This window comes from Balaenoptera musculus, chromosome 5 (genome assembly GCF_009873245.2).
Source record: "Balaenoptera musculus isolate JJ_BM4_2016_0621 chromosome 5, mBalMus1.pri.v3, whole genome shotgun sequence".
Taxonomy (NCBI): domain Eukaryota; kingdom Metazoa; phylum Chordata; class Mammalia; order Artiodactyla; family Balaenopteridae; genus Balaenoptera; species Balaenoptera musculus.
Window position 1 is genome coordinate 138,347,588 of NC_045789.1, and position 26,384 is coordinate 138,373,971.

Here is a 26,384-nt window from a genome sequence, read left to right on the forward strand (position 1 = left end):
GACGGATGGGTGGATGGGGTGATGGGTGGATGGATGGGGGATGGATGAGTGGGTGTGGGATGGGGATGGATGAATATATAGATGGATGGAGGGATGGACAGACGGGGATTGGGAGATGGATGAATGGTGGGTGGATGGATTGACTGAATACATTCGTGGTGGTCAGTGTTTGCCCAATAACACCTCTCTGCCTTGTTGGTCCAAAAACTAATGGACCACTTCCCAGAGCTACAGAAAGACAAGAACCTTTCAATTCAAAGGGCCCACCAAGTGCTAAGCAGGGTAAGTGAAGAAGTCCCACCAAACCTTCAGAGAGAAAGGTCTCACATGAAGGAAGAGAACCTGCCAGCAGGTGTCTGAGGACAGCAGAGCCCAGCCCTCAAGGTGCTCCGGCTCCCGCACACTTGCTGAATAGGCAACAGGCAGGTGGAGGCCAAGGCTGGGTGTTCAGGTGTGGGTACACCGGCCACGCTCACCAGGCACTTACGTGAGTGGGCTGTACTATTAACGTAGCCCCGGCCAGAACTTCAACCTGTGGCAGCTCTAAAAGGTGAGGGGAGCCAGAAAAAGCAGCACGTCCAGTCCGGCCATTTGAGCGTGATGGTCAGGCACACACAAGGGAGACGCTGAAACAAGGCACTGTGAGTCCACAGCCACCCCTGCGCCGGCCGTCAGGAGGGACCGGCCGCCCCTCAGCTGAAAGCAGAGTCCCCGTCTGCCTGACTCGGGGGGGTTCTTTTTATTCACCCGTGACACAGCCTCTCACCCAGTGCGGAGTGGCCTCAGGAGGGCTGGGCCCCGGGCCCCACGCACACGTCAGCAGAGGCACAGACTGAATTCGACAGCCAGACAGACAGACAGGTGCGCTGCGGGCGGTGCTCCCGGAACCACCCTCCCCCACCTGCTGATCAGTGGCCGGAGTCCGGATACACCAGGCCAGGAGCACGTGTCACACTCCCCCCAAAGGACTTCTCGGCCTCTGGAAAAAGAAGGAAGGGCTCTTTTTAAGAGGACCTCTGGTCGGGCAGTACCTTCTGAGTGTAGAATTTTACACCCCTCTCCTGAATACCAGAGGGACTAAAATAGCTCTACTTATAGCTGTCTGTCCACGTCTGCCCCACAAACACGTAGGAAGCCTTTGCTGTGCAGGCAGCGCTGTTCTGGGAAGAGGAACAGAGACAATGGGGCTCGTCCGGGGGGAGCCTGTTCTGGAGGGGCCATCCTGGGGGGCCCATCCTAGGGGAGCCCGTCCTGGGGGGGGCCCATCCTCCGGGGGCCCATCCTGGGGGAGCCCAACCTGGGGGGCCCATTCTGGGGGGCCATCCTAGGGGGACCCATCCTTGGGGAGCCACACTGGGGGGGGCCGTCCTGGGGGAGCCCATCCTTGGGGGCCATCCTGGGGGGCCCATCCTGGGGGAGCCCATCCTGGGGAGCACGTCTTAGGGAGGCCCATCCTGGGGGAGCCCATCCTGGGGGGGCCATCCTAGGGGGACCCATCTTGGGGGGCCATCCTGGAGGAGCCCATCCTGGGGGGAGCCAACCTGGGGAGCCCATCTTGGGGAAGCCCATCCTGGGGAGGCCCATCCTAGGGGAGCCCATCCTAGGGGAGCCCATCCTGGGGGGCCATCCTGGGGGAGCCTATCTTGGAGGAGCCCATCCTGGGGGGCCCATCCTTGGGGGACCATCCTGGGGGGAGCCAACCTGGGGAGCCCATCCTAGAGGAGCCCATCCTGGGGGAGCCCATCTTGGGGGAGCCCATCCTGGGGGGGAGCCCATCCTGGGGGGGGCCCATCCTGGGGGCAGCCCGTCCTGGGGAGTCCACACTGGGGGGCCCACCTTCTGCCTGTGCAATATAGCTGAGACAAAGCACAGCAGACCATTCCAGTCAGGGCCCTTGGACTGCGGAGCTGGATGCTGGGGGCCCAGCCATTATCACTCGTGTGACACTGGTCAGATGATGACCTTGCTCCTGTACAACGGAGACCACAGAGCACCTTTCCTGGGGGGCAGGCAGAGGCCAGGCTCACCCTCACTCTTCCACGGTCTGAGGAGTCACAGGGCCCGGTGGACAAAGTAGCACCCCACGCAGTTCCCCGAGGACTCGAGTCCCTCACCCCTACATCAGCCTCGCCTGCACCCTCCCCTTTGGAACGTCCCTCCCAGACCACCCACTAGCCCAGATGACACGTGATGTGCAGGTGCAGCTGTGCAGGTGTGCAGGTGTGCAGGGGGGGGGGTGCAGGTGCAGCAGGAGGTCTCCGCACTCACATCCTGTGCCCGCTGGAGCGGGAAGAATGCTCAGTGAGCACCTGCTGAGCCAATAACTGTCCAGGACATGGCCTCGCTGTCTCTAAGTGTTAGAATTTAATTACTTTAGTCCACAATGTCTAAACTTTCTAAAAAGAATAGATATGACTTTTGTAAGCAGAAAAAAAAAAAAAGTTAACTGAAGAGGGCAATGGGTTTTTCTACGCAGGCCACCGTCATCAGGAACACCTAATTCCCAGCTGTACAAAAATGAAGGCTGCCTTCTCTCTCCAGACCCACATCAATCCTGCCCCACCGCGGGGACAAAACAGAGGAGACCTGTGCCCTGCGGCAGGCCCCCACCACTGCTGTGGGGTCTCAGGAGACTCTGCCGGAGCTGGGATGGGGATCAGCAAGGGGGTGAGGCCTCAGCAAGACCCCCTGCCCTGGCGGCACGAAAGCAGGTCCAACTGCAAGTCCAGGGCAGAAGGTGAGGCTCGTCCCATCACCACATCCATCAACAGAGGTCTGGATCAGCACCAACTCAGAAGAGGGAAAGGGATCAGAGCGAGCCAAACATCAGAAAACTGGCGAAGATCCACTCTGGCACGTTTCTTCCCTGAAATGAAGCTAGGATCCCACCCTCATTCCCTATCCCCAAACCTCATCAGCCCTGAACCCCTGAACCCAGCCCAACACCTCCAAGGGCAGCTGGCAGCCGAACCGCCCATCAGGTGAGACACGCAGAGTTCCCAGGCACCCAAGTCCCTGCAGACACCCAACCCAAGAGAAGCAGGGAGCCACGGTGGGCCGGGCCAGGCGGCCAGGACCACGGGTCGCTCTCCACTCGGGTCACCTGCCTCTTCCAAGTACACGACCTATACCCTGAGGGATGGTCCTGAGGTTCAAGTGCCAGAGCAGACTGACACATTTCTACTTAAGGAGGGAAACAACCGTCAGGAGTTTTCAGACCACAGGGCCAGACACTTGTTGAGCATATGGTGTCATGTGTTCACAAGCAATGCATACAGAAAGCCCCAAAACTAAAATCCAATTAGCCTAACTGAATCTATGTGACACAGGAGAGGGGAGACACGGACCTGCCATGAGTATGACCGCCAGCGTGGCCCTGTCTTCACCCCACTTGCATTCCTCCCGCACGGCTGAGCTGTCCCCCTGGGCAAGCTCGCCTGCATCCACCTCCTCCTCTCCACACCTGCTCTGAACTCGTCATCACTGTCACCTCCTGCCACCTGACTCTCTTCCGAGCAACCACCCACAAGAACCCGAACGTCCCCAAAAGCCAACTCCTCACCTCACCTTCCTCTTCTGTTCAGGGCAGAGTCCTCGTGCGTGTGATGTCGCGTGCAAACTGCTGCGTGTGAGGAAAGGTGTAAGAGATGGACAGCGCCCCGTAAAGAGACCTTCTCATTGAACATCTGGGCCTCTAGGATGCCCACGGGCGCCGTCTCTCACCCTGCAGGAGCCCAAGGCAGAGAAGGGCTTATCTCAGAGAGATCTGAAGGATGGCTCTTGTCTGATGGCGTGAACACCAATGAGATTCACAGGAGGCCCACAAAGTTTTCAAGAAAACGCTATCAGTGGAAACACTGTCAGCTTGAACTGAAAGAGTCACAGGCAGTACAAAATGAAAATTGGGCACTGGATCCCCAAAAGTCTACTGGTGGGAAGAAGGCTGAGAGAACGACTCAACTGCAAACGCATGCTGCCTTCACGAAAAGGGAAAGAGAAGAATCAGAAGCACAGAAGGCAGAGCGAGAGCCACCATCCCCAAATCTTCAGAAGCGATTTCCAACATTTTCCAGGCTGGATTAAAGAGTTGCTGTGCACCTGTGACTCCTTTACGCCTTCCCTTTTCCCTCCTTTTTGAGGAGCGTCTACAGTGGTTACCCTATGTCTGTCCCAACACTGCACTACTGTTCTGGGGAGGGGCTGATAGTTGGCCTTCAGTTCCGGTCTACAGATGGAGACGAAGGGCACCCCCGGAGCTGTGCTCAAGCAACTACAGCCGGGGACCCTCACCCACACCTGGAGCCCGTCCGGATGACGGCCTTCTGGACTCTGAGCTGATGCCATCGTGGAGGGATCTCGGGGGCAGTGCGTTCTGTACGTGCGAGGGGCGTGAACCACTGGGGCCGTGGGCTGGACACAGATAGGCAGCCTCTGAGATGGCCCCAACGATCCTGCCCCCGAGTCGTCCCACCCTGGGCAGCCCCCTTCCCTGAGTGCAGGCTACACCTGGTGCCTCGCTTCAAATAAACTGAATATGGCAAAAGTGACGAGATGTCGCTTCCAAGACAGGCTACCCAAAGACTGCCTCCCGCCCCCTCGCTCTGAGGGAAGTCAGCGGCCAGGCTGTGAGCTGCCCCGAGAAGCAGCCACGTGGCAAAGAACAGCGTCTCTGGCCACCAGGCCGTGCGACCTGCCGACAGCCGCGTGTGACCCTGGGAGTGGGTCTTCGAGGCCACCAGCTGCTACGGGAGTGAGCGTAGGAGTGGCTCCTCACCCACTGCACCCTCATCACAACCCGGCGTGAGAGCTGGAACCGCGGACCCAGCTAAGCCGCCCCGGGCTCCTGACCACAGGAACTGGGAGGCAGAAAGCCCTCGTCGTTTCGGGGGGGCGATTTGTTACATGGCAGCAATAACTAACGTACCACGTAATCCAAAATATGAATGTTATCACTTGACTTGTTACCATTCCTGCTGTAAATATACACAAAACAGTGCTATATTTACTTCTAAGCAGCAATGCATGATTAAGTATTTTTCCCTCAAATCTAATCTGTGATGAGGTGATTAAGGAAATCATGCTGCATAAATCAGAGATAAAACTGACCAGGAATGGGAAAAACTGGCTAATAAAAATGACTACTTTTGGATGACCACCTGATCAATCAGTCTCACAAGCTAAATATAACAGTCCCGTTTTACAAATGAAGAAACCGAGGCTCAGGCATCTCGCCTACAACCACGTCCGAAGACAGAGTTAGGATTCAAACTCAGGCTGACCAGTTTCAGTTCGGGCTCTTAACCACACGTTTTACTATTAGCACACGAGCAAATGCCTGTGTAGAAACTGGCCTCCCCTGAAGTATTTCTGCTAACAAAAATCGTCCACCTGGTTCTCAAACAGTCTATCTCAACTCCTTGGTAGCTTCATCTCCCAAATTTGCACATTAACCTAAGTTTAGGAAGCAGGTCAGCAGCCCCTAAAATTATTAGGATGCGCAGTTGTTGAATAATTTATGATAGGCTGAAGAGAAGAGTACCACACATAAAATGTTCCAGCTCAGCACTTTGTTATTATGCAGAGTTTTTTGCGTGGGTTTTTTTCAAAATGTCAGTTCTTAGGGTTTTAACACTTTAAGCCCAGAGAAACCAAGAGGCCAGGCTGCAGGGACACGGAGCAGATGCCTGGGTTCTGGCCTCCGGGGGCACGTCCCTTCCTGCTCCCAAGTCAGCCTCAGCAAGAGTCAGGTCATCACGAGGCAGCCACCCATCGACTAGGGATGGAGACAAGAATTTACTAAACAGCAAAGCAGCTCTTAGAATTAGGAAATACGACAAATACAAGTAATCTGGAAAGAGGAGAAAAAATAAGAAAGAGGGGAAATGAAAGACTGGCAACCTTAAGAACATTTAAACACATCAGGAAAATGTATACAGAATTATTACTCACAGTCTAATAACGTTAAAAGGAAATGGAATTCCGAAAATAATGTGAACTTGAAGACATACAGCTCTGCTGATGTCATACTTACCACGTAAAGAAAGTTTAAAACACTAGCTTTAAACTCATCTAGTTCCAGGGACTTCCCTGGTGGTCCAGTAGTTAAGACTCCGCATTCCCAATGCAGGGGGCCCGGGTTCAATCCCTGGTCAGGGAACTAGATCCCACATGCTGCAACTAAGAGTTCACATGCCACAACTAAAGATCCCACATGCCACAACTAAGACCTGGCACAGCCGAATTTTAAAAAAATATGCAGAAAGGAAAAAAAAATTTTTTTTAATAAATAAAAAAAACTCATCTAGCTCCATCTTCTTTCAAGAGAACACACCACGGGGTGTTCTTTTTACAGCACTGAGCTCTCTCTCAGTGCTGTAAAGCCGAGTACAGCTCAGCTGCGGAGGAAGGAGAGGGCTGCCCCCAAGGAAGGGAGACCCACGGAACCCCGCGAGCACCCAAAGCGCTCAGAACAGAAGGGCCTGTGGGAACAGGATACCTGCAGGACGGCTTGAATATTTTATCTCTGTCCCCGGTGCCCCTGCCTACGCCAGGCCTCAACCAAGCAGCCCCCTCACCAGCACTTCTCCTTTTCTCAAAGTGTGGAGAAGAAAGTCTAGATTTAGCAGAAAAGATACTATTTTAAATTACAAAGGTCCATTTTACTGGTTCAAAAATATTACTATATTACATCTTTCTGAGTGATTCTAATCCTTTGTAAAGTTTACATCACGAAAAATCCAAATGATAACCAGTTAAGAGAAACAAATGTGTGAGATCTCCCTCATCTAAAAGAAACAAATGAAAGTGTAAAACACAACATTGTAAATAAACTATATACTTCAATAAAAAAATTAATTTAAAACAATTTTTTTAAAAGCATAAGACCTCCGACAAGCAGAAGGCGGCATCGTTTCGCACCGGCTGGGCTCACACAGGCACTGAGGGGCACAGACCCTGCAGCCTCAGGGGACACACAAGACACCTATGTTGTAACCAGGCACCCGTGTCCATAAAAACCGTCCCCCGAGCACACGTGGGGCCTGATCGCTGGCTGACCAGGGACCCTCTGCTGCCACTCTGCGTCACTCTCCAGTGTGATGGGCATAACGAAGATACTGAGGTGGGTGCATTTGGAAGTAACTTTTAAATTCCCATCACAATAAGAACACTTTCTACACAGGAAGGAACTTAAGAAAGGTCTCAACTAAGGAAAGGAGGAGCTCGGCAGAAGGCAGGCAGCCGGACATCCAGGTGGGAGATGGCAGGGTGATGGCGGCAAAGACGGGGGCAGGAGACAGGCAGGGGAGAGGCTGGCTGGGCTGCCAGCACCTGCAGCGGCCCCTGCTCACAGCTGCCGGCCGCACCTCCACAGCCCGCCCTGCTCCAGCCCGGGATCCTCCCCGGCTGCCGCCCAGGGTCCCAGCCCAAACCTCAACGCTCACCCCGGGCAGGTCCACCTTCACCACCCCATGACCTCCCTGCTCGCCCATTCATTCACTCACTCATTCATTCATTCAATAACTGTCCAGTGGCCTCTACAGCAGCACCGGGTAGACAACTACGATCAGATGACCAGTGACGGCCCCGCCCTCCCAGGGCCAGCCACCCTGGGGGACAAAACAGCTCAATGGGCCAGTACCATCACACACAGAAGTTGGAGGGACCCACAGGAGGGCAGCCGAAGCCCTGACTCCATTTGAAAAATTGCTCTTCCCTGAACCTACCCTCTCCCCCTCCCTCCCTCCGCCGCTCCTTGGCTCAGCTGGCCCCCCCCCCCGCCAGACCCCCGAACTCCCCGAAGCCTCATCACCCCCCAGCTACCCGGCAGCCCAGCGGAGGACACCCACACCTGGGCCGCGCCTGCCGTTCGCTCAGCAGCCCCTCCTCTCCCAGCCCTGGGCAGTGGTCCACACGCCACTGTGGGTGCACAGTCGGGGTTGGGGGAGAACGGGACAGGAGGCAGGTTCGAGGGGGCAGGGGAAGCGGAACAAGACAGCCACAAGGAGTGGCAGGAACGTCAGCCCAGGGTCCACCTGTCACAAGGTCAGAACACACAGGGGCCGGAAGCCCCAGAAATCCCGATTGCCCAGAAGCACCACACCAAGCAGAAGCTCGGGCGGGCCGGGAGCCCTACCACGCTCCCACCCAGCCCCCCGCAGCCAGGGCTGAGCGGAGGGGTCCGAGAGCGGTGACACCCTACCCCTGCCATCGGCGGGCAGACCCTGCCCTCGAGCTCCCGGCTTGCTCTGGGTGCCAGCCTGGCCATACCGATTCCAGAAAGTAGACAGGACAAGCTGGGGCTACAATGTTTCAGGCTCTATAGCCGATGGAACTGCGGGGCTAGTTTTGATTCCAGAAACAAATTCTACAAATTGAAATACTGAAGGTTAAACCATCTCAATTTTCCATTCCTGTTGCTATTTGACTTTCCCTTTCCAGCTCTGCTTGGTATTTATTTCTGTTTGTGGTTTTTAAACCTGGGCAGGGGGGAACTATAAATAAAGTTGCTGGATTTAGCAAATGAAAATGAAGGCCACTCGGTTAAACCTGAATTCCAGATAAAAGACGAGTAACTTTTTAGTATAACTGTGTCCCAAATATCGTACAGCAGCTTTTATCCGGCGCATCTAACTATGAAGGGACAGCCCCACAGCCCTGAGGCAGCAGCCCCCCGCCGGAACCTGGCTGTCCCGCCACCCTCCCAGCGGCCCAGGACAGGAGGCACAGCCAAACCCTCCGCCCACCTGGCTGCCTGGTCCCCGCCTCCTCGCTCACGCCAAGGCCGGCACCGTCGGAGGACAACTCTCCTCTCCAAGAAAGGGGTCTTTTCTCAGGCCTCCTACAGAACATCCCCCCACGTACAAATCTGCTCATTCGCTACAGGAGTCCAGAGGAAGAAGCCGCAGGGTGTCGCACTGCCCTTGTTGCCTTTTTCAGTGGGGCAGACGGGAACCTTTCTGTGCTCTGCGTCTCTCCCAGTCACTCTCAGGGAGACAGAAATCTGCAAGTGCACAGAGTCCCAGTACCCGCCTCAGCCTGCACACGGGCTCAGCCTGCACACAGGCGGGCGGCGGGCAGAGCCCTCGGAAATCAACGGAGGACGCGTGGCCACAGCAGGCCACGTGGCAGGAGGCCCAACCCCTGCCCACGATCCCACAGGGCTCCTCGCCTCCCAGGTCCAGGCAGGGTGTGGTGGGCCGCACGGTGGCCCCAAAGACATCAGGTGCTAATCCCCAGGAGCTGGGAATGTGACCTCATTTGGAAAAAGGGTCTCTGCAGATGGGCTTGTGTGAAGGATTCTCAGATGAGGAGACAGTGCTGGGCTACCCAGGGGGCCCTAAATGCCATCACAAGTGTCCTGTAAGAGGGAGGCAGAGGGAAGCTGAGACACAGGGGAAGCCACGTGAAGACGGAGGCAGAGACAGGAGCGTAGGGGCCACGAGCGGCCACCAGGAGCCGGAAGAGGTGGGAAGGATCTCCCCACAACGGGGGCCCCCAGGGGGAGCCCAGCCGGGCCCTGCCCACACCTTGACGTGGACATCCGCCTCCAGAGCAGCGAGAATAAATCCCCGCTGGTGTAAGCCCCCCAGTTGGCAGTGCTTTGTTCCACGGCCCCGGGAAACTCACACAAGGTGCGCCCAGGAGCCCCCCAGCCCGGGCCCAGCCGCCCCACCCTCGCGGTCAGGAGTGGACTGGCTGTGAAACGCCTCGGTGCACATCCCGGCCGGGCTCCAGGCCACTAGGGATGGGGGCTCTGGGGAGCGGGCGGTCTGGGCACCTCACGTTGCCCAAATGCCTCCAGGTAAAGCGTGTCCCAGGCCGGGCTCCTCGGGACTGCACTCAAGAGCCACGGAGCCACAGGCCGGCCCGCAGCAGGGGCTGGACGCGGGTGTGCCCACAGGCACACGTCCACTCACAGCAGCCACGCGAACGGCACCAGGAACATCCTACGGGCCACACGGTCCCCAGCACTTCACACTCGTTATTCTAGCTCATCCGCACGACAGCATTATCATTAACCCTATTTTACAGACAGAAGCTGGCACAGAAAAGCAGTCTGCCGAGGTCGGGCTAGACACCGGGGCGGGGTGAAGAGCAGGTACCAAACGGAGCCCTGCGTCGAGGGAACCCGCACCAGCAGGACCGCCCCCCCGCCAGAGGTCAGCGGACAAAACCCTCGTCCTCACCCCTCGGCGGCTCACGTCGTACGGATGCAGCGAGGGGTGCACACCGGCCAACACGCTCCCCACACTGCTTTATGTGTCTAAGAAGGCATCCCAGAAGAGCCGCCCTGGACTTCATCTCATCCAGGACTTGGTAAGGAAGAGCTTTCTCCTAAGCTGGAGTGGCTCACTCCCCAATTACTTGATTCTCTAGATGAGAAACAAGTAAACCCCAAAGGTCAACGCCTGGCTACTAACCGAAGTGCCAGGAGGTCCGTCAGTGAAGTGACAGCCTCATGCATCGCCTGTGATGAATCAAGTTCCGACCAGGTACAAAATATAAAAACCAACTCTTTGAAGAGCTATGACAGCAGGCAGAAACCGGAGGGCAGTTATCCTCTGCAAGAAGGGGGTTGCACTGGGTAAGGTGTGTGTTTGTACGCGTCTGGAGCTCAGGTGGAAGCTGCAATCCTCCAGCTTCTAATCACAGGATGGAGTCTGGGCATGGCAGGTGGCTGGAAAGTGAGGGGAACATCTCAGCGTCTCAGACAGGAGGTAGCTGGGGAGAGAGGAAGCCCTGAGGTCTGCTGGTAAACTCTGCCCAGCCCTCGGCCAGCCCCTGAGCAGCCTGTGCCCAGAGAGCCTCCGAGGAGGAAGCCAGAGTCCAAGCACAGCAGCAGACGTGATGCAGAGAGGTCTGTGTGAGTCCCGACAAATCAACACTCTTCAGAAAAAAGAACCACTAGTGGATCATCCACAATGTCCAGTACACAATCAAATATTACTAGATGTTCACAGAAACAGGAAGGTGTGACCCACAGTCAAGAGACAAAGAAGCCAGTGGGAAGTGATCCTGAGATAACCTAGGAGTTGAAATTAGCAGATCAGAACTTTAAGGCAGCTAATATAGTGTGTTCAAGGATTTAATGGAAGATACAGTCAAATAAACAGGTGGCGTATCTCAGTAGAGAAATGGAAACTATAGGAAAGAAGCCAGTGGAAACTCTAGAAATAAAAACTACAGTAACTGAAATTTTAAAACTCATCGAATGAAATGGACTTAATTTGGACTGGAGACGGAAGAGAAGGAGATGAGAAAGAGAAAAAAAATTTTTAATTAGAACAGGGCTTAAATGCCCTGCGGAACAATAACAAACCAACATCAGCCACACATGTAATAGGAGCGCCAGAAGGAGAGGAGAACAAACGGGGCAGAAAAACATCTGAATAAACAATGACTACATTTCCCCCAAATCGGGTAAAAAATTATAAACTTATTTATCCAAGAAGCTCAACAAACCCTGAGCAGGATAAATACAAAGAAAACCCGTCTAAGCACGCCACAGTCCAAGTGCCGGACGGCAAAGGCAAAGACGCCATGTGACACATGGGGACAAGGCGGCGATGGCGAGGCTGACATCTACATAACAGCAGCCGGAAGACAAGCGAACCAGAGGGCTGGGAAGGAGAACCCGGAATTCTACAGCCAGCACAAAGATCCTTTAAAACTGAAGGAAAATGAAGACAGTTCAGATAAACCAAAATTGGGAGAATCTGTCACCAACAGGCAAGAAATGCTAAAGGAGGTGTTTCAAGCTGAAGAGAAAGGATACCAGATGGAAACTCAAATCTACGAGAGGGAATGAAGCACAACAGAAATGGTGAACATGCAGGTAAACGTTTTGAAATATTATTTTCCTTCTCTTAATTTCTTTAAAATACATACCACTTTTTAAAGCAAAAATTATAACAGTGTGTTGTATGGTTTATAACATATGTAGATACAAGACGAATGACAACAAATAGCTCAAAGGGGGGATAAATGGAACTTTTATTACTATTATAAAATTCTTAACATTTTTTCTAAAGTGTTACACAATTAACTCTAAACAGACTGCAGTAAGTTAGTATACATATTTTAGACTACTAAAAAATAATGCAAAGAGGTACAGCCAAAAAGCCAAGACAGGAATTAAGATGGAATACTAGAAAATATGTGTGTATATTTACTACAGATAAATACACATCTGGTACATGCAATACATAGATACAAACATGTACATACCTTTGTGTATGTACACACATATATGCATGCATTCAATTAGCCCAAAACAAGACAGGAAAGAAAAAACAGCAACAACACCAAAAAATAGGACAAACAGAAAACAAAGTGGAGACACAAATCAGCCCTATTAATAGTCACAGGGAACGGAAATGAAAAGCTACGACAAAAGAGGAGGGAGGAGCAGGTGGAGTCACGGTGAGACGAGAAAGCCCGGACGTCGACAATCGTCACAGGCCGTCACAGGTGAGTGACAGTACCTGGGCGTTCACTGTATTCTTCTGTTTACTCTGTATCTATTCAAATAATTTCTATAATGAACACTTTCTAAAAATTGGTATTAAGAGTGTTCCAAATATTATTTATGCCCATTTCCCCCCAAAACTGCTTTGGAAAAGTTTGTGTTTATTATTTGCTTATTTATTAGCTAATAAAAATTTTCAATTTGGGGGAAATTAAAACACTAAAACTGGAAATGGAAAAAACACTCACATTCAAAAGCAGAAAGTATGAAATGGGCTTTATGAGAAGCTAACTTTGAATGTCAGCATACAGACAGGCTGAGAGTAAAAGGATGGAAAAGCCATAAGGTGCAGACAGTAAACATGAGACAGCTGGGGGAGCGTATCAGTGTCAGATAAATGGGCTTCAAAACAAAAGCTCTGTTCATCAGGAGGACAAATCATCCCCAAAGTGTACAAGCCTAATAACAGGGCTTCAGATATATAAAGAAAAACCTGGAAGAACTCAAGGCAGAAATCAACAATCCACAGTCAACATTGGAGACTTTAACACTTTTCTCAACAATTATTAGAAGGACCAGAATCCCTACCCCCCAAAAAATCAGTAATATAGGAGATCTGAACACCATATAGTGTTCCTTCTATGTGCCAGGCACAATTTTAGGTGTTTGAATTCAGCCATGAACAATACTGAGGGAAAAAAAATCCTTGTTCTCAAGGGACTTCCCTGGTGGTGCAGTGGTTAAGAATCCACCTGCCAATGCAGGGGACACGGGTTCGAGCCCTGGTCTGGGAAGATCCCACATGCCGCAGAGCAACTAAGCCCATGCACCACGACTAATGAACCTGCGCTCTAGAGCCCGTGAACCACAGCTACTGAGCCCACGTGCTGCAACTACTGAAGCCCATGCTCCGCAACAAGAGAAGCCACTGCAATGAGAAGCCCACGCACCACAACGAAGAGTAGCCCCCGCTCACTGCAACTAGAGAAAGCCAGCGCACAGCAACAAGACCCAACGCAGCCAAAAATAAATAAATTTATTTTTAAAAAAATCCTTGTTCTCATGAAGGATATAGTCTAGTAAAAAATAGGGGGAAAAAAGAAAGATAAGAAAAATAAAAACTCAAAGTATCCTTAATTATTACCCTCTAAGAGATAAACAGAAAAGGAAAATCGAAATAAAAAAGAACTATTGAATAAAAGGGATAACAGAAATAAAACAATTAACAGAAGAGTCAGAAGACAATGCAAAGCAATCTCCCAAGAGCAGAACAAACATCAAAGAGATCAACAAGAGGAGAAGGAAGATCAGGGATTAGCAGGTCAGCCCAGGAGTTGAGCCTCCAAATAAAGGAGTTCCAGAGAGACACAAAACTGAAAGAAAGAAAACTAAGAATAACACAAAACGTCAGGCCTAGGCTGAAGGGGGCCACCTGGCCCAGGACAGTGATGAGAACGTACGTCATCAACTGATAGTTCAGAACATGGGGAACAAGAGAAGCTCCTGTGGGGCCAGATCACACACAGAGACCTGAAATCACCACGGCATCAGCTTCCACCAGTGCCAGAAACTACACACAATGAAGCAACGTCTTCAAAATTCTGAGAAAATACTTTTCAGTAGAATTCTATACCCAGCTAAACTAAAAGTTAACTGAAGAGTGAAACAAAGATACTTACAGAATCAAGGGCAAAAGAAAAATCTAGTTAATGTTTCTTAGTTATCATGAATATGCACTCAACAGAACAAGGAGTGAGCCCAGACAGAGAACAGAGGTCCCGAGCGCGGGAACACGGGGGCGCAGGCGTGCAGGTCCCATAGGGACCAGGACAGAGTGGGGCAGGAAGCAGGATTCCAGAAGCGAAGTCCCCAACAAGGGCCACCACAAGAGGGGTGTGGCAGGGCGCGGTGCTGGGGTGAGGAGAGAGAGGTTGACAGGGGAGCGACAGGGCTGGGTGAGAAAGGAGTTGTGCTCAGGTACCGTGTGGTTCAGTAACAAACACGTGAGCAGCGGACACTAGTCTAACCAAAAGAAGGTGATGTGATGAAGTTGGGAAATGGAGGGAGAGGAAGCAGTGGTGCAGCGGAGGGGAGAGCCAGCCCTCCCTCGCATCTTCGAGAGAAATCAAACACACACATTTTAAGACAGCAGCTTAAATGGCAGTAAATGCCTGAGAAAATAGGATGCCTGAGATGACTGCCCCTTGGAGATGGAGGCAAGCAGGACAGGAGAGGGCCTGCTGTCTGATTCTTTAATCAGTAGCCTTAGCTCTTCATCTGGTGTCCTAGAAGGATGGCCACTGTCAAGGGACAAAAATGGTGCAGCATGATGTGTGTAAAAAAAAAAACCAAGGGGCTTCCCCAGTGGCGCAGCAGTTGAGAATCTGCCTGCCAATGCAGGGGACACGGGTTCGAGCCCTGGTCTGGGAAGATCCCACATGCCAAGGAGCAACTAGGCCTGTGAGCCACAACTACTGAGCCTGCGCGTCTGGAGCCTGTGCTCCGCGACAATAGAGGCCGCGATAGTGAGAGGCCCGCGCACCGCGATGAAGAGTGGCCCCCACTTGCCGCAACTGGAGAAGGCCCTCGCACAGAAACGAAGATCCAACACAGCCATAAATTAATTAATTAATTAATTAATTAAATTAAAAAAAAAAAAAAACCAAGGAAGGAGACACATCGGGATATCACCTGATTACAGGGTTGGGCACAGTAAGGCCACAGGAAAAGAGGAAAGAAAGCAGAAAGGACAAACTAGGCATTTTACTTGCCTGGAGTACATGATCTCGGGGATGAACCTGGTGAACCCCCAAAAACCGCAGATAAACTTGTGTCTGTATTAAAATTGCACGTGCACGTGGGTTAAGTGTACTTCTGAGGACTGAGTACAGCTCTTGTCAGATGGCCAAAGGAGCTGGTACCCACCACCCCCAAAAGTAAAAACGAGTGATCTGCCAGACTGGAACCCCAAGCAAAGCTCATCTTCTCTCCCGGGACAGCTGCGGCCTCTCCTCCAGCGCACAGCAGGGGACACCGCGAGGCCCTTCTGGACGCAGGGCCAGCAGCGCCCAGTCGGGGAAGGTGGAAGACATGGCTGTTCCCCAGCACAGGACGGGAGAGACCACAGCCCTTCCAAAAGTAGTCAGGGTGGTCCGCAACGACATCGGGTCTGAGGCCCTGGAACTGCGAATGTCACCTTATAAGCAACAGGGACTTGGCAGGTGGGATTACATTAAACAGCCCTTGCTGGGAGAGGACCCTGGGTTCCACACGCAGGTGCGACCACAGGTGTCCTCACGGGAGGGAGGCAGGGGGAGGTGTGAAGACAGGACACAAGGCCGGAAGCAGGGGCGCCAGGGCAGTGTGACATGGGGCCCAGGGCCGAGGCGTGTGGGGACAGCCTCCAGAACTGCGAGGGGAACATTTCTGCTCTTTAAGCCACTAAGCTGGAGGTAATTTGTTACAGAGGTCACGGGAAACGCATACACGTGCTAACTAGAAAGTAAAAGGTTTATGGGAACTCCACCAAATTCAAAGAAAATGTAAGACGCCCTGGCTTCGCTGTGTTTTGTGTACCTGCTACACAGCATGTGTTAAGTCTTCACTAACACAGTTTTCTCCTTCATCCTGACCCTTTTGCTTGGCCTGTTTCAGACAAAGACAAGTGTCAAAAGACAATATAATCAGAGCGCGAACATGCTATCACCTCTGCTGTGGGAGATGCGGGCGGGCAGCACGGGCCACTCCTTCCACTGGTCAGGTGGCCTTGACCGCCCTCACCTCCCCCGCCTCCCGCCCGCCCCTCCGCCAGGGCCACACTGGTCCCGGCCTCCCAGCCAGCAGCTGCTCCTCTGCCTGGCCACTGGCCCCTTCCTCTCAGATGCCCTCCTTCTAGAACGAGGGGAAGGAGGCCTGCCCTTGACCCCGGGGCGCAGCAGTGTCCAGGCCCCCTCCTCTCGGCTGCGCAGGCCCACTCAGTGCCTGCCTCTCACCTCCTGACCCGGCGCAGGACACTGCCACCCAGCACCCGCCCACAGGTCAGCGCCACACGTCCGCCCAGCCCAGGTCCTCCTCTGCCCATCCCGGCCCCCAGGCGGTCACCCAGCGCCCAGGTCCTGTGCCGGCCACCTCATGCCCATTATCTCTAGGCCTCAAGACCACTGGGTCGGAAGGCGCTCTGATGAAACCTCACGCTGTGACCACTATGTTTCTAAAGTAAAACTTTAAACGTATTCTCTCTACTCACCGCCCTCTCCCCACTGCCTACTTGGGCTCCTGTCTCAGACCTGGGTTGGGGGGGGTCTCTGGGGAAGGGGAAGCGGCGCCTTCCCCGCAGGTCTCACTGTCCCACCTGCAGGTCCCCGGCCTCACAAGTGCCCTTCCCATCACAGCACGTGAAAGTAACGGACACTGACCACGCGGACCCACTCACAACCCTGAGCAGCCTCACAGGCAGCTCCCGTTACAAACCCAAGCCAGCAATGGGGAGACCAAGGCACAGAGAGGGTGCTCGCCCGCCAAGGGCTCTGTCTACACCCACAGCTCTGGGCTGCTCGCTGTCTACACTCACAACTCTGGACTACTCTGTCTACACCCACAACTCTGGGCCGCTCTGTCTACACTCACAACTCTGGACCACTCTGTCTACACCCACAACTCTGGGCCACTCTGTCTACACTCACAACTCTGGGCCGCTCTGTCTACACCCACAACTCTGGGCCGCTCTGTCTACACCCACAACTCTGGACTACTCTGTCTACACCCACAACTCTGGGCTGCTCTCTGTCTACACCCACAACTCTGGGCTGCTCTCTGTCTACACCCACAACTCTGGACTACTCTGTCTACACCCAGAACTCTGGGCTGCTCTCTGTCTACACCCACAACTCTGGGCTGCTCTCTGTCTACACTCACAACTCTGGACTACTCTGTCTACACTCACAACTCTGGGCTGCTCTCTGTCTACACTCACAACTCTGGACTACTCTGTCTACACCCAGAACTCTGGGCTGCTCTCTGTCTACACCCACAACTCTGGGCTGCTCTCTGTCTACACCCACAACTCTGGGCCTCCCAGTCTCACCCTTCCACCCCTGAGCTGCAGCACGGAGCCTGCACCGGGAAGCCGGCACGGCACTGCACTGCGTTGCTGCAGTGGATTCCCAGAGTTGGGGTCTCTGGAGGCGGCCTCTGGCCAAACAATGCGGCCGCCCGTGAGATCGGACAGGAAACTCGGGAGCCGTGCGGACTCGGCCCGGGACGCGCGGGCTCGGCCGCCGTCCGAGCGAACGCGGTGGGCACTGCAGGCCCGCGGCTCGGCCCGGCCCCGACCCCCGGCCCTCCTGTCCCGCCAAGGGCCGGCCCGGCGGCAGCCCCACAACTCGGCCGGAGTCGGGCCCGGGAACAAAAGGAGGGCGGCGGCGGCCGGGTGGCCCCGACCCTGAGGAGCCGGCCGCCCCCAGCACCCTCCGCTCCGCTGGGCGGGGCGGACCGCGGAGGGCGCGAGCGCGCGCCCAGAGAAGAAAGAAAGCGGAGGCGGGGCGGCCAGCGTCCGGCCCGCAACCTACCGGCCGCTCGCTCTCCGGCCGCGAACCGCTCCGCCCGCACGCCCAACAGTCGACTCCGCTGTCTCCCTGGGCCGAGGGGCGGGGTCAATGGGGGCGATACCAGCGGGTGGGCGGGGCCTAAGGGACTGTTTGGGGGCGGGGCCAATGAGGGCGGGGCCGTGGGCGGAGAGGTATCTCTCGGGGGCGGAGGCGGCCGGGAAGCCCCGACATTGAGGAGCCGGCTGGCCCCAGCACCCTCCGCTCCGCTGGGCGGGGCGGACCGCGGAGGGCGCGAGCGCGCGCCCAGAGAAGAAAGAAAGCGGAGGCGGGGCGGCCAGCGCCCGGCCCGCAACCTACCGGCCGCCCGCTCTCCGGCCGCGAACCGCTCCGCCCGCGCGCCCAACGGTCGCCTCCGCTGTCTCCCTGGGCCGAGGGGCGGGGCCGCAGAGGGGGCGGGGCCGCAGAGAGGGGCGGGGTCAATGGGGCGATACCAGAGCGTGGGCGGGGCCTAAGGGGCTGTTTGGGGCGGGGCCAATGTGGGCGGGGCCGTGGGCGGAGAGGTATATCCCGGGGGCGGGGCCATCTGTGGCGGGACCGGGGAGGGGCGGGGCTTATGGGGCGGGGTCGAGGGAGGAACGGGGCCTCCTGGGGGCGGGGCCGTGGGAGGAGCGGGACCTCCAGGAGGGAGGTGGGGCGGGGTCGTGGCCTCCAAGGTCGTGGGAGGCTCTCAGCACGGGGCCTGAGTGCTTGGTCTATGGAGCTCGGACGGGGAGTCCAGTGGACAGGATGGGGGGCGGCGCTTCCACGGGACAAGGGAAGAAGGAGACGAGGGACGGATCTTGAGGGGGCGGATCTTGAGGGGCGGGGACCCCCGGACAGGGGCGGGACTTCCGCTACCCGCGAGACGTGGCGGGCCCTGCTCTGGCCGTGGACGCCCTGCGCCGCCGGCCCGTGTCCCCTCCCTCATCGGGTTCTCTCCCGCGCCCACCACCCCCGGTCCCGGGAGGTGCGGAGACTTCCTCCGCGCCCCGCGTCTCGAGGACCCCGCCCCCTCCTCTCGACTGCCTTCCGCGACCTTGATGATCATCAGACCGCATTCCACCAGGAAATCGCTTTATTTTTGCGGAAGGGAGTGTGGTGTCCCCCGCGCATCACAGCCGACCCCTAGTCCCCCAACAGGGGGCAGAGGCCAGTCAGGCCAGGCAGGTGCCCAGCACGACCCAGGCTGCCCTGGAGGTCCCCAGGGCCCCTGCTCCCCTCCCACCTGTCCAGACACTGGGCCTTGTGCCCGGGAAGACCGTCCAGGGTTGGCTCTCCTCCCCTCCAGTTGTCTTCTTCCTCAGCGGTCACTACTCTGGAAATCCCATTCCCGTTAGTCATAGTGACCGGCCAGAGTATTTTCAGGAAACAGTCTGCTGGGCATTTATTGTACAAGCTAAGTGTGGGAAAAATCAAGCCCAGGACTCCTGACTAGTCAGGCCTTGACTTTCAGCTATGCAGCCGGCACCCAAACCTGGCTGGTGCCTGCTGGGTTGTATATTAAATCATCGTGACAAATACACCAGCCATCACACTTCAAGCCCCTCGGCTGACTGTGAAAAATCAGAAAATCTTAAGTTATGCTTCATATTCCCTTCAGTGCTCCCAAAAGGGCAGCGAAGGACAAATTTCTCACTACCTGACATGTTGTCAGGATGCATCTTCCCCTTATGTTTGCAAATGAAATAGCTCGATAGCATCCGGGGATGTGGACCTGTGTTGGCAGAACTGTGCTGGCCATCAGAAGGGCTGCCGTGCTCTGCTGAGGGCAGGTAGTGGTGAGCTCTCGGGCATTGGGGCCAACGGTCTCTACAACAGCACAGCTACAGACTGTGTGCCCCCCAAAACTTCAAATGTTGAAGCCTATTCCCCAATGTGATGGTATTTGGAGGTGATGAGCTCATAAGAGTGGAGACCCATGAACGTGATTAGTGCCCTTATAAGAGAGACCCCAGAGAGCTCCCTCACCCGATGGGCCATGTGAGAACACAGACCAAAGACACCTGTCTGTGAACCAGGAAACAAGTCCTCACCAGACACTGAATTTGCCCACACCTGGATCTTGGACTGCTAGCCTCCAACGTGCAAGAAATAAATTTCTGTTGTTTCTGAGCCACCAGTCTGTAGTATTATTGGTGTAGCAGTTAACAGGGCGGACGTAGGGCCTTCCACGTGGTGTCTAGATTCACTCGGCCCTGCCTGTGCTCTGAGCCAGCGGAGAGCACTGGACGCCTCTTATCTTGTCAGCGCAGGTTGCTATGACAGATACCATGGACTAGGGGCTTAGACGGCAAATGTTTATTTCTCACAGTTCTGGAGCCTGGTGTTCCAAGGTCAAAGTGAGGACAGATCCCCGGTCTGGTGAGCGCCCTCTTCCTAGCTTGCAGATGGCTGTCTTCTCAGATGGCAGAGAGCAGAGAGAGAAGACAAAAGCTCACTCATGTCTCTTCCTATAAGGGCACTAATCCCATCACAGGCACTCCACGCTCATGGCCTGATCACTTCCCTAAGACCTACCTCCTAACACCATCACCTGGAGGGTTAGGGCTTTAACACGTGAACAGTGGGGGACAGTCCGGAGCGGCACTGCTGCAGCCTCCTCTACCTGCATTGGCCAAGCCGGCCTCGCAGAAGGTCTGGGGCGGGTGAACCATACAGCTCTGCTGCACGGACCCCACATCCAGACCCAGAGGAAGCACCCGCCCTGGGGAGTGGGTCCCCTCCAGCCTCCCAAGGGCCAACAGCTGGGCAATAAGAGAACTGAGAAAGAAGGGTCCCGGATTTCCCCCGGGGTCAGCTTGCTCAAAGTGGAGCTGTTCACAGGGCAGCCCAGAGACGACCTGCATCACCGAGCAGAAGCCCAGGAGCTGCGCCAGCTCTGGGGGCAGCCCCGCGTGCCTCCACCCGTCCCTGCAGGCTCTGTGCTCTAGGGAGCCCCGGCCGAGGCCGCCGGATCCAGTGTAACCCTTCCAGAAGGCAGACCATCAGGAAAGGATTTTGGAACTGGATTCCCAACCTGTGCGAAGACAGCGTGGACCCCGCTGCTGGTGGTGAGTAGCATGACAGCAGGAAGCGATTCCACGGTGACCACTGACACCCTCATTCGTGGTCACTGGGCTGAGATGCAGGCCAAGGCGTGTTGGGACATCTGAAAACTAACAAAGGGAAACCTCATTTGAAATAGCGTTGGGACGTCCCTGGTGGCCCAGTGGTTAAGAATCCGCCTGCCAATGCAGGGGACACGGGTTCAATCCCTGGTCCGGGAAGATCCCACGTGCCGCAGGGAGCAACTAAGCCTGTGCGCCACAACAAGAGAAGCCACCTCAGTGAGAAGCCCGTGCACTGCAACGAAGGGTAGCCCCTGCTCGCCGCAACTAGAGAAAGCCTGCACGCAGCAAACAAAGAACCAATCCAGTCAAAAATAAATAAATAAAAAAAAAAAAAAAAAAAAAATAGAGTTGGGGGGAATTCCCCCGCAGTTCACTGCTGAGGGCACAGGTTCAATCCCTGGTCGGAGAACTAAGATCCCATACGCCACATGATGTGGCCAAAAAAAACCCCAAAAAAACAGACACACAAAAACAAAACAAAATAAAATAGAGTTGGGAAGGCTTGAAGGGGACCTCTCATGCAGTCGGGAGACTACAGGCCCCATACAGGAAGAGAGTACTTTGCATCTCCAACAGGAAGGTCACTACTTCCCCAGCAGGAGGAGGCTTTTCTCTTCACCTGGCAATAGCCCAGCCGATGAGAAGCCGCCACTGCTCAGCCAATGAGAAACCGTCACCACTCTGAACCCCTGCTTTCCTATGGTGGACTTTCAAAGCAGCCCCTCCCACCTTCCTCCCTTTTACTCTATAAAATTCCTCTCCTTTGTTTGCTAGACTTGCTCATGGTTTTGCCACAGCTTGCACGTCCCAAATAGCAATTCCTCCGCTGTTCCTGAATGAACTCATCTTGCTGGTAAAATAACTGACTGGCTATTTTATTTTCAAGGTTGGCAGAGTTAAGCGACTCTGCCCCTTCGACACCTGCCGGCTGCATTCTCAGTCTATTTTATTAACCCCTTTGTCTCCACAAGGAGCCCTATGCGGGGTGATAAAGCGTATGGTCACTTAGCCTAAGAAATGTTCTCTGCGGAGAGCACAGCACATCCAGGGGCTTGGCGGTGGTCGCCTTGCAGGCTGCGGCTGACAGTGGAGGTGCTGCCGTGGCTGGTCCCTCACGTCACAGCTCGGAAAGGTGGTGGGGCCGCTGGAGTGGGCAGACCCTTGGAGGTCTGTGGTGATGGTGTTCTTGGGGCAAGAAAGGTGGGCGGGGCACTGGGTGCCGGTCGTTTTCCACAATTAAAGGAGAGGAGGGCTGGTGAGCAGAGGCTGCAGCAGCGGCCCCGATGGAGAGCCGCAGCCCCTCCTCCGCCTCTAGATCTCAGTTCAGGGGCTCAGAGCCCTTCTGCAGAAGGATCTGCAAGGCCACTGTGAGTCTAGACCTCCGGCAGGCCCTGCACAGGTCACCACTAAGGGGTGGGGGGGTGCTGGGAGCTGACGCAATGCCACACAGCCCCTCCCCGCGCCCTGAGCCGTTGCCGGAAGGCCGGTGGGCACACGCTGCCAGGCTCCTCTCCCCAGCCTGCGTCTGCTGTACCATCCCTGCTCAGAATCTCCTGGGGGCCCCACCTTCTGCAGGAAGAAATCCACTGTCTGAGTCCAAGGCTGGCATTCCAGGCTCCCCTCCACAAGGCCCCTTCCTGCCTTGCAAGAAGTCAAGGAGACGGGACCTTGGGCCTTACAGCCAGGCGCCCTTGGCGTAGCCGGACACAAGGCCAGATCAGCGCTCCAGTGGTCAAGCAACCAGCGTGGTCCAAGGTCCTCTCCGCCCTCCTGAGCTGGTGCTCCTCCCGCCTGCCTGGCCTTGGCCGGCCTGCTGGGAAGCGGCTCCCACACCCCTCACCTGTCACACCCACCTCCACCCCACACACCCACCTCCACCCCACACACCCCTCCCATGCACCCACCAGACCCACACACCCACCTGCCACCGTCCCAACATTCTGTGAAGGGGTCAAGTTCAGGTCTGTCCCACACCCCCCAAACTACCCCCCTCCACCCCGGAGCTCCTGGACAGGAAGGGCCGTGAGAAGGGTGGGAGTGCCCACGCACACCAGGCGCGTGCCAGGCTTGGGGGCACAATGTCCGGGACAGGAGAGGCTCCAGGAGCTCCATACGGACCAGCCCAGCAGGTGCCATGGCCCATGGGGGCCGTCCGGCAGAGAGGCCTGCAGGGCCACCTCAGGAGGAGTTTGGGAACCACGTCCAGGATACTGGGCAGCTGTGTTTCCAGAAGAGCCCTTGGCTGGGTGGAGGGACAACGGAAAGGGGCAGTGGTGGTGGTGCTGGGGAGTGGGGACAGTGCCCCGGGGAGGGACAGGGCCCTGGGGAGGGAGCAGCAGGGGTGTGAGAGACTGTAGGCCGTGGTGTGGGCAAGGGAGGGACAGGGCCCTGGGGAGGGGGCAGCAGGGGTGTGAGAGACTGTAGGCTGTGGTGTGGGCAAGAGAGGGACAGGGCCCTGGGGAGGGAGCAGCAGGGGGTGTGAGAGACTGTAGGCCGTGGTGTGGGCAAGGGAGGGGCAGGGCCCTGGGGAGGGAGCAGCGGGGGTGTGAGAGACTGTAGGCCGTGGTGTGGGCAAGGGAGGGGCAGGGCCCTGGGGAGGGGGCAGCGGGGGTGTGAGAGACTGTAGGCCGTGGTGTGGGCAAGGGAGGGACAGGGCCCCGGGGAGGGGGCAGCAGGGGGTGTGAGAGACTGTAGGCCGTGGTGTGGGCAAGGGAGGGGCAGGGGCCCTGGGCCAAGACCCAAGGGGCAAGGCTGGTGTGGAGCCCAGCGGGTTAGGCCAGCTGGGGGACCCCAGCGAGTTAGACGTGGGGCTGCGCGCCCCCAGCTCGGGCCCTGCTCACATGCTGTCCCCACCTGAAATCCCCAAGTGGCCCCTCGTGAGCCCCTTCCTTGCAGGCAGGCAAGCCGACCAGCCCCGAAGGTCTGCAGAACCCACCCTCGCACCCTGTGTTTTGGAATTCATTAGAATCAGTGAACAGACAAAATAAATCAGGTGACGCACTATGTTGTTTTTAACTAGAACACATGAAATTAATTAAATAGAGCATATTGTCACTAAATAGAACTTGTATTAATTAGGGACATTGTTACCAAATAGAGCGTGCACTAATGAAACAGACCATAGTGTTACAGAAACAGAACATATAATCAATCAGAACACACTGGGGCCCCCGAGAAGGATCGCCGGGCTGCTGGTGGTCTGGGGACTGGCGGCCTGGCCTCGGCCAAGTTCACGTAGCAGGAAAGGGGGGCCCCTGCGCGTGAATGTCCCCTCCTGGGCAGTCCCCACTTTGAAATGTCTCTTCTCCACCAACCGCCTAAACGCACTGGAACAGAACCCCTCCTGCTGGAAAAATACCTACTGGGGGACAGTGTATGTTAGGAGATTGTGTTTTCCTCCACGGGAAATCGACAAGAAATAAATCAGAAACACCCCCTCAAAACAGGAAAATGACGGGGGAGTAATTTCTGAACGTTGCACTCTGAGTCCCTCAGCGATTCCTAGAAGGCTCGGCGGTGGCCTCGGCGAGCAGGCAGCGTCTGGAACTCACCTTTAAGACCAGGACTTGGAAAGGACGAGGATCCCTTTTCGAACGGCGAAGTCCCCGTTCGGATCCCTCCCTATGGTGTGCACGAGCCCATGCTCCTGGCGCAGCGAGGCCGCATCCTGGGGGGCCTCCGGGCCTGTGCAGAATTCCCCTGGGCAGGATGAGCACCGGGTCAGGGCGCCTCTGGGCGCGGGCACCCCGGCTGCTTCCCCGGCCGGGCCTCTCTATTCCGCCGGCCCCGCTTCTGCCCGTTCACAGCCGTGGGTGGGGACCCGGGCTCCCGGAGACGGTGCCAAGCCTTCTCCAGGGTGCGGCGCCGGGCCGGGCCTCCAGGCTTGGGGCGTGCTGCCCTTCGTGCCTCGGGGCGCGCGCGGCTGTTCCCGCTGTTCCCTGGGAGGAATGTCGCCAGGCCAGCAGGGTCGCCCTGTCCGTCACGCGCCCTCTTCTGTCTGGGACCCGGACACCCTCGGACCCACGCCACCGAGCTCAGGTCCGGGGCAGGTGGGGCACAGGCACGCTCCTCAGGACAGCTTCTTTCTCAGGCTGCGGGGAGCCCCGCGTGGGATCAGGGCTCCAGGACGCTCGCACCAGCCGAGGAACAAGGCCCAGCGGGCCGCACGCCTGCCTGTAAGGCCACCCACGTCCACCTCCAGGGACGACAAACCCCCAGGGTAACCTCTCAGTAAGGACCCGGAGCCTCCCACCCCGCTCCCCACCACGTGCTGGACCCCCTCGGACGGGCGGGTGCTTCCTGCGTTTTCTATGGAGACAACAGGGGTTCTGCGTGGGGAATTTTTTGGCATCACCTTGTCAGCCGGCCTCATGGAGTGGGTATTATTAGTATTATCCCAACTGTCAGGTGATGAGACCGAGCAGGAGGGAAAGCCCCCAGCCCCACCACGGGCAGGCCAGAGCCAGGGTCCATCTGCATCCAGGTGACAGTGTGACAGCTGTGATGGATGAGTAAGGGGGCGGGGAAGTGCAGAGGGGGAGCTTACAAAGGCAAGACAGCCGGACCGCTTGCCCACCGGAGGGAGCGGAGAAGGGTTTGAGGAGAGATTCTTTGGGGTGTCCTGCTACGGGTCCCACCCAGCATGGGGGAGAGTTGATGCCTCCTCCACATCCAGGTGTCACTCTGTGTCCTGTGTCCCCTGCAGAGGAGGCACTGGGGACCCGGGAGGCATCCCGGGCCACCAAACCCATCCCACACCCTGACTGTGTGTGCACAAGGATGCCCAGGAATCCCGTGGACCATGCGTGGTGCCAGCATCACTGTCCTGTCTGCCTGCCACCCCAAGAGGCAGAGGGCCCACAGCAAAGACAGGAGTGAACCCTGATTCCTCGGGGCCGAGGAAGGAGGGGGTGTCCGGGGGGGTCCCCACCTGTCCACCCGTGGACTCACCCAAGGACCCATGAAAGTACCTGCAGAGAGAGGAATGTTGTACCGGCAGGCCCAGACCCCAGAAGTTCCCTCAGTCCTCTCCCTCTCCCCCACCCCCTCCATTCCACATGCAGGGACAGAAATGGGGGCGACTGGGGACTTCCCTGGTGGTCCAGTGGGTAAGACTCCATACTCCCAATGCAGGGGGCCCAGGTTCAATCCCTGGTAGAGGAACTAAATCCCACATGCATGCTGCAACTAAGAGTTTGCATGCCGCGACTAAGAGTCCAC

General features: G+C 56.2%; 1 protein-coding gene across 5 annotated transcripts in view; it reads right to left on the bottom strand.

Annotated features, from left to right (window-relative positions):
- Window positions 1–18,095, bottom strand: part of RGS12 (regulator of G protein signaling 12) — a 121,847-nt gene extending 103,752 nt beyond the window's left edge. For all 5 annotated transcript variants that reach the window (XR_005019928.1, XR_005019929.1, XM_036852322.1 and 2 more), the window contains exon 1: window positions 18,037–18,095. The gene's annotated coding sequence lies outside the window, so the exon portion shown is untranslated. The remainder of the gene's footprint in view (window positions 1–18,036) is intronic.
- Window positions 18,096–26,384: the final 8,289 nt, after the last annotated feature.